Source organism: Sinocyclocheilus grahami, unplaced genomic scaffold, assembly GCF_001515645.1.
Source record: "Sinocyclocheilus grahami isolate Dianchi unplaced genomic scaffold, SAMN03320097.WGS_v1.1 scaffold749.1, whole genome shotgun sequence".
In the NCBI taxonomy this organism is placed as follows: domain Eukaryota; kingdom Metazoa; phylum Chordata; class Actinopteri; order Cypriniformes; family Cyprinidae; genus Sinocyclocheilus; species Sinocyclocheilus grahami.
Window position 1 is genome coordinate 389835 of NW_015505928.1, and position 6000 is coordinate 395834.

The 6000-nt window shown below is 36.6% G+C and overlaps 1 protein-coding gene across 2 annotated transcripts in view; it reads right to left on the bottom strand.

Annotated features, from left to right (window-relative positions):
- The window catches only part of LOC107560970 (zinc transporter ZIP14-like), a 28483-nt gene extending 23460 nt beyond the window's left edge, over window positions 1–5023 (bottom strand). For both annotated transcript variants that reach the window (XM_016245281.1, XM_016245282.1), the window contains exon 1: window positions 4867–5023. The gene's annotated coding sequence lies outside the window, so the exon portion shown is untranslated. The remainder of the gene's footprint in view (window positions 1–4866) is intronic.
- Window positions 5024–6000: the final 977 nt, after the last annotated feature.

Below are 6000 nucleotides of genomic sequence, written 5' to 3' on the forward strand. Positions count from 1 at the left end.
TTGGATCGTGATTAAAATGCAGTGGTTGCCTCTCATTTTAAATGTTAAGAGCACAGACAAAGCCTTAGTTTGTTTATATGAAGAGATTTATTTTATTTGTGTTACTTATTTATTTGATTTGGGGCTTGTTTTAAAATTTCAATTTAGTTTTGTTATTTACATTTACATTATATTTAAATTTTGTCATTTAGCAGATGCTTTTATCCAAAGCGACTTACAAACGAGGACAACAGAAGCAATCAAAACCAACAGAAGAGCAATAATATGCAAGCGCTATATTAGTATATTATTGTTATACTGTATATTAGTATATAGTGTTATATTTCAATTTGACAAAGAAATGTGCAGCATTTTGTCCAAGCAATAATAAAAGGACACATTTAATTTATAATTTGTCTTAAATCTCATTTTGTTAAAAAAATAAAAATAAATCGTGAATCGAATTGTGAGTTGAGTGAATCGTTACATCCCTAATAGCGATAGAATTCCAGTTTCTACAACCAAAAGAATCACAAAGTTCAAACTCCAACAATATGGGTAATTTAAAGTCAGATTTCTCGGTTTACTGTATATCAGTGTTAAATGATTAAGACCCATAAACAAAAATACATTTGAATGAACTTCACAATCATGCACTCAAAGGATCTTCGAGAACCAGCCGAGACTCACCTTGCTTAAGCTTACCTGGCCAGATCTTTGGGTGAACGTGAGGCCAAGAAAGAAAGAGAGCGTCATCAAAAGATCAGACAAAAGTGTTTGTGAAATCAAGTAAAACCTGTTGATTAACGTCAATACTGACTGCCATCAAGTAAATACAAGGAAGTAAATGACTGCTTTTTATAATCTGATTTGATTTCATGCAAATATATATACGGGAGAAGTTCGATATTTATTCTCCAGCATTGTGCGCTCATATTTCCGACTCACGATCAGGGTGTAAATTACAGTGTGGGTGTAAAAGAGCACGAGAATGTTTATCAAAAACAGCAGGGTGTTTGAAGGAGAGGTTAACCACACCATGCTGATGCCGGCTGTGCTATGCTGACTACGCTTATGCGTGCGGTTTGGAGAGAGAGACAGAGTAAATATGATCCTCACTGCCTTATTGATAATATATGAGGGCCACCAAAAGGCAAGGTGAGCTTTAGTAGAACAGCACACACCTCTGATCCGCTGACAACTCAACTGCTGTCAAATAGTCCATTTAGAACTAGTCTCAACATGAAGTTCAATTATATAGCATATTAAACCTGAAGAGTCTCATTTCTGTGCCCCTAAATACATTTACAAAAATAAAATAGCAAAAAAGACATATTGGAACCAGAATAGCATAACTTGGACTAATAAATAACCACCGAACAAGAACCAAGACCACATCACTTGCACAGTAGCAGTGACTTTTTCCATCTCATAATTCAACATTTTTCCCTCACACTTTTTCTAACAATCTTGCAATTCTGAGATATAGACTTAGAATTGCAACTTGCAATTCTGTGAAAAACAGTCCAAACTGTGTGATGTTACTTCGCACTTGAGAGAAAAGTCAGAATTGTGAGATAAAAAAAATTAAAATTAATAATAATAATTGTGAGATTCAATTTGGAATTTTGAGAAAAAGTCAGAATACTGTGGGTTCATATGTCACAATTCTGTGTGTAAGTTGAAATATGTTTTATTTTTATTTTTTAGAAATAACATGCAATTGCAAGACACAAAGTCAAAATTGTGAGAATTCGCTTTTTTTTTTCCTCCATGATACGGAAACATATCATGCTATTTTGGCTTATACAAAACTAAATTCTCAGCCCACCTAACAGCAGCATTTATATTGGAAAAGGCAATCACATCTCGGCGCTGTCACAACAATACACTGATATGATTTCCAGCAGCGGCACTGTATCTCAGATAACGGCAGAGGGTTATAATGACCCTGTCTGAAGAGATCCTTGTGGACTGCTGCTATTTCAGGAGACATGATAAGTCACAGAGAAGAATGTCTGGTATTCAGTCTAAAGGGAGACTGTCTATAGCTATTGCATCTGCATCAGGAAGGATCAGGAATCACTGCACGGGACTTTGATCAATTTAAAGACTGACCAAATCTCAGAGGTCAGGTCACTCAAAGCTTTGAGAGAAAAATGGTTCTACAATGGCATTATTAAACCTGTTACCACAGAATACATTAATGTTAATTCGTAAAAACGAAAAAAGGTAAAAAATGTATTACAGAAACCTATTTAGAAATTAGCATTAATCGAGAGTAAGAAATGCCATAAAATTGTTGCTCAATGTTCGAGACACCTAATAGCCTACATTAGTCATTGATAGTTCAGGTTTAGCCGCTACTGCATTAACTTGAACATTATTGTTAAGTGTTACCAAATAAATGAATTTTGTCAGAGAAAAAAGTAACTTAATTTTATTGCTTAAGTCTTGACATTTTTTCTTTCTTTTTTTTAAAATTCAGATTCACAAATTGTACAATGACCCAAATAAGCCAGAGGCTTTTAAAACACACATTCCTTTAAATGTCCACCGAATGTCTCTGGATTAGAAATGCAGACTAACCTGCACAGTAGTGGGGAGAAGAGAAGAAGGAAAAGGAGAAAGAAAAAAAAAGAGCAATTCTTTCCACTTGACAGACATCGGCGCTCTGCTGATGTGGCAGCTTTTATAACCACAAGAGAGGTCCTTATGAACAACTAGGCACCTGCTGTCGAGCAGAATACACTAAGACAATCGACAGAAAGAGGTTATGATCTCTAAGGAAAGCGCTGGAAAGCCTTTCAAAGTTCAGCAGAGGAAGTGTGTACTACGTAGTGGTCGACCGATATTTGTCATTTTTAAAATATCGGCCGATAAGTTTTTGTTTGGCCAATGTGTTCGAGGCGGGACTTTTATTTTGATGGCGCTGAGATTGCAGCGCCTGAACACACACTGCTCACATTCTCCCTATTGTTCGCTGTCGTCATTCAGTTCTAATAATCCGATAGAACTGTTAAACAAATGAATTAACATGTATACAAAAAAGTATATTATTAATATTATTAGTAACAGAAAGGCAAACATTATAATACTTTCTCGTTTGCCGTCAGCATTCAGCAAATACGCATAATTAATTTAAATAAATCTTTGAATGACTAATGAACATTTAATTTCACAAACTTGCAGACTTAGTCGGATCCAGCTGTGAGATCTTGTGAAGTGTGCATTTGCATCCTGCATGATCGCGTGTTCTCTGTGTGACGGTCGGTCCGTGTGAATTGAATGCGGACAGAAGGAGAGTTCTGCTTGACTGGAGATGCGCGATCGACAAACTAAACTCGTGATTTCAAATTATGCTGCGCTTTATTTGCCCACTGCCATATTCATGTCATTTTCATTGTGTGCACTACGCCTTTAAGGAAGCTCTCTCTTTGCTCCAAAAAACAACCCAATTATCCAAATATGAGAAAGGCAGTTTAAAGGAACAGTGAACACTCCACTATTTTTGAAAATAGGTTCATTTTCCAACTCCCCTAGAGTTAAACAGTTGAGTTTTACCCTTTTTCGAATCCATTCAGCCGATCTCCGGGTCTGGCGGTAGCACTTTTAGCTGTAGCTTAGGAAAATAGGTTAACTTCCGTCAACATAACCAATGTGACCATCTGCTTGCACAGGGAGCGTGCTGGGGACTATTTTCAGGCACTACGTAATATAAATGCGCCTGCTGCACTCATAGTACGGCAGCAAAGTTCCAAGCAACAGTGTGTTGGGTTGAGTTAGCATAAAGGCTGCACTAACACACATTCCTGCTGGCTGCTGACACTTTTTATTTAAACTTAATAGTTGTTTGGCTGTGCAAGTACCACTAATCTGTAGTAAAAATATAATATATGTAGTAAAATATACCCTCACAGTTCAACCACAAATGAAACATCACAAAATAAGATCCTGACACCTACAGGAACCCACTGACTTTGAAAAAAAATATCTTCTTTTGTGTTCTACAGAAAGTCAAACAGGTTTGGAATGACAAAGGTGAGTAAATAATTATGCCTAGGGCCGCACGATAAACCGAAATGGAATCGAGATCGCGATTCGACAGAAGCTGAGATTGTCATGCGTATCTTTCAGTGAAGCACGGTTCTGTGATCAGCAGTAAATCTCCATCCGAAGGCCAGAGAAACTCCAAATACGCCTCGCAGAAGAAACCCAGATCGCTGCAGCTGAATAAACAGAAGATTCATCTGCGTTTATCCGAGTTCTTATTATTAAAATTTTCATTAAAATGAAGTATATTTATAATGCAACTCCTTTATCACTGCTTAAATACTATGAAATATGTTGCGTGCCTTATTCTGTGTAAGAAGCCACGTCATCTCACAGAAGGATTTATTTCAAACACTCGCTGTATAATACCTGTAACATAAAAATCATATTATCTACAAAAATTTCCAAATTAATTGTTTATTACAACTTCGTATTCTGTGACCTAAAGAATCATGTTTCATTATTATTATCATCATGATTAATACTATACGTCATAGCAATACTTTAGCAATACTTCAAAATAACTTAATTTAACAAAATGTACAGAATTAAAGTTACATTATTATATCACACCATGGAAAATCCCAAATAGCCAAACAACACACTTCATATCTACACAGCACATCCGAGGGACAGAAATAAAATCTCAACATGTATGCATAACTGGTTAAAGCTAGCTAACTTTCTAAAAACTATTCCATTACATCAAGCAGACAGGATTTAACCTGGATCTGAAGCGCCTCGGAAAGAGCAGCAAACCTCACAGACGTGGTTAACGCTTAGCCGGCTAATGCTAGCCAAACACATTTAAAAGGGAAAAAAGATGAAGCTCACCAAATGTGAGGGTTCTTGGTCTGTCGGCGCGTGACAGGTCCGTTATCTGACCGTCCGGAATGAACGGAGGGACGAGGCGCAGCCCGTTTAAACCCGAGAGACCGGATAGCTTCGGTTTGTTTTGTTTTTGTCTTCTTGACCCATTCACAAGACAGGAGCACGCAGGGCGGGGGGAGATGACGTCACTGGCGAGCGCCGCCCTCAAATAAATTACGAACGCTACTTAATATTCAGCAGCCAAAGCCTTCGCCATTGGAAGGCGAGAACGTAACCTCATTAAATATTCATGAGACACGCCTCTTCCACTGGAATAATTCCGACGCGTATCCGTATTCCGAAATACCAGCCTTACAAAGGTCAAGAGAGTTTTTGGATTATATTTTAATACTTTGACTCGACCATCTACGTCTGAGCTGTTCGACGCTCTTACCATTTAGTAAGTTAGATGTAGTTAGAAAGTAGATGGAAGACGATTTTAATGCATGAGAAAATTGGTCACAGGTGTGGTGCACTTGTTTTTAGTTCATGATGTCTTTGATAATTTACTCAACGTGTTCGTTATACTGAAAGCCTTATGAATGCATAAATGCAAAGGATTGTTTTTCAGAGTCTGTTGCAGACTCACAGTGAATTTGCATAAGGGTCAAAGACGAAAAAAGGGTTTCAAACATCAAAACCATAAAGCTGTTTAGTACAGCTTTACATGTTTCCATACATTAGATTAATCAGTCCTCATTAATTTTATTTATTTTTCTGAGCAAAAATAAAAAGACTATCAAACATTTATCACAGTGCAGCCGCTAAAAAACAAACAATTTAAATTGTATATCTTTGCCACTATCGCCAAAACCATGAGGTTTTACTCATTTGTCAGCAAGAAGAATTAAAATGTAGTGTAATCACGTCATTATATACATAATTCATTTTTCACTCATTCATGCTGAATGACGATGGAACATTTCACACATTTTTAAGTTTTTTTTGTAAAAGTTATTTGAAAAATTAAAGGGGTCATATGATGCTGCTAAAAAGAACATTATTTGGTGTAATGAAATGTGTTTATGCGGTTTAAAGTTAAAACACATTATTTTCCACATACTGTACATTATTGTTTCTCCTCTATGCCCCGCCTTT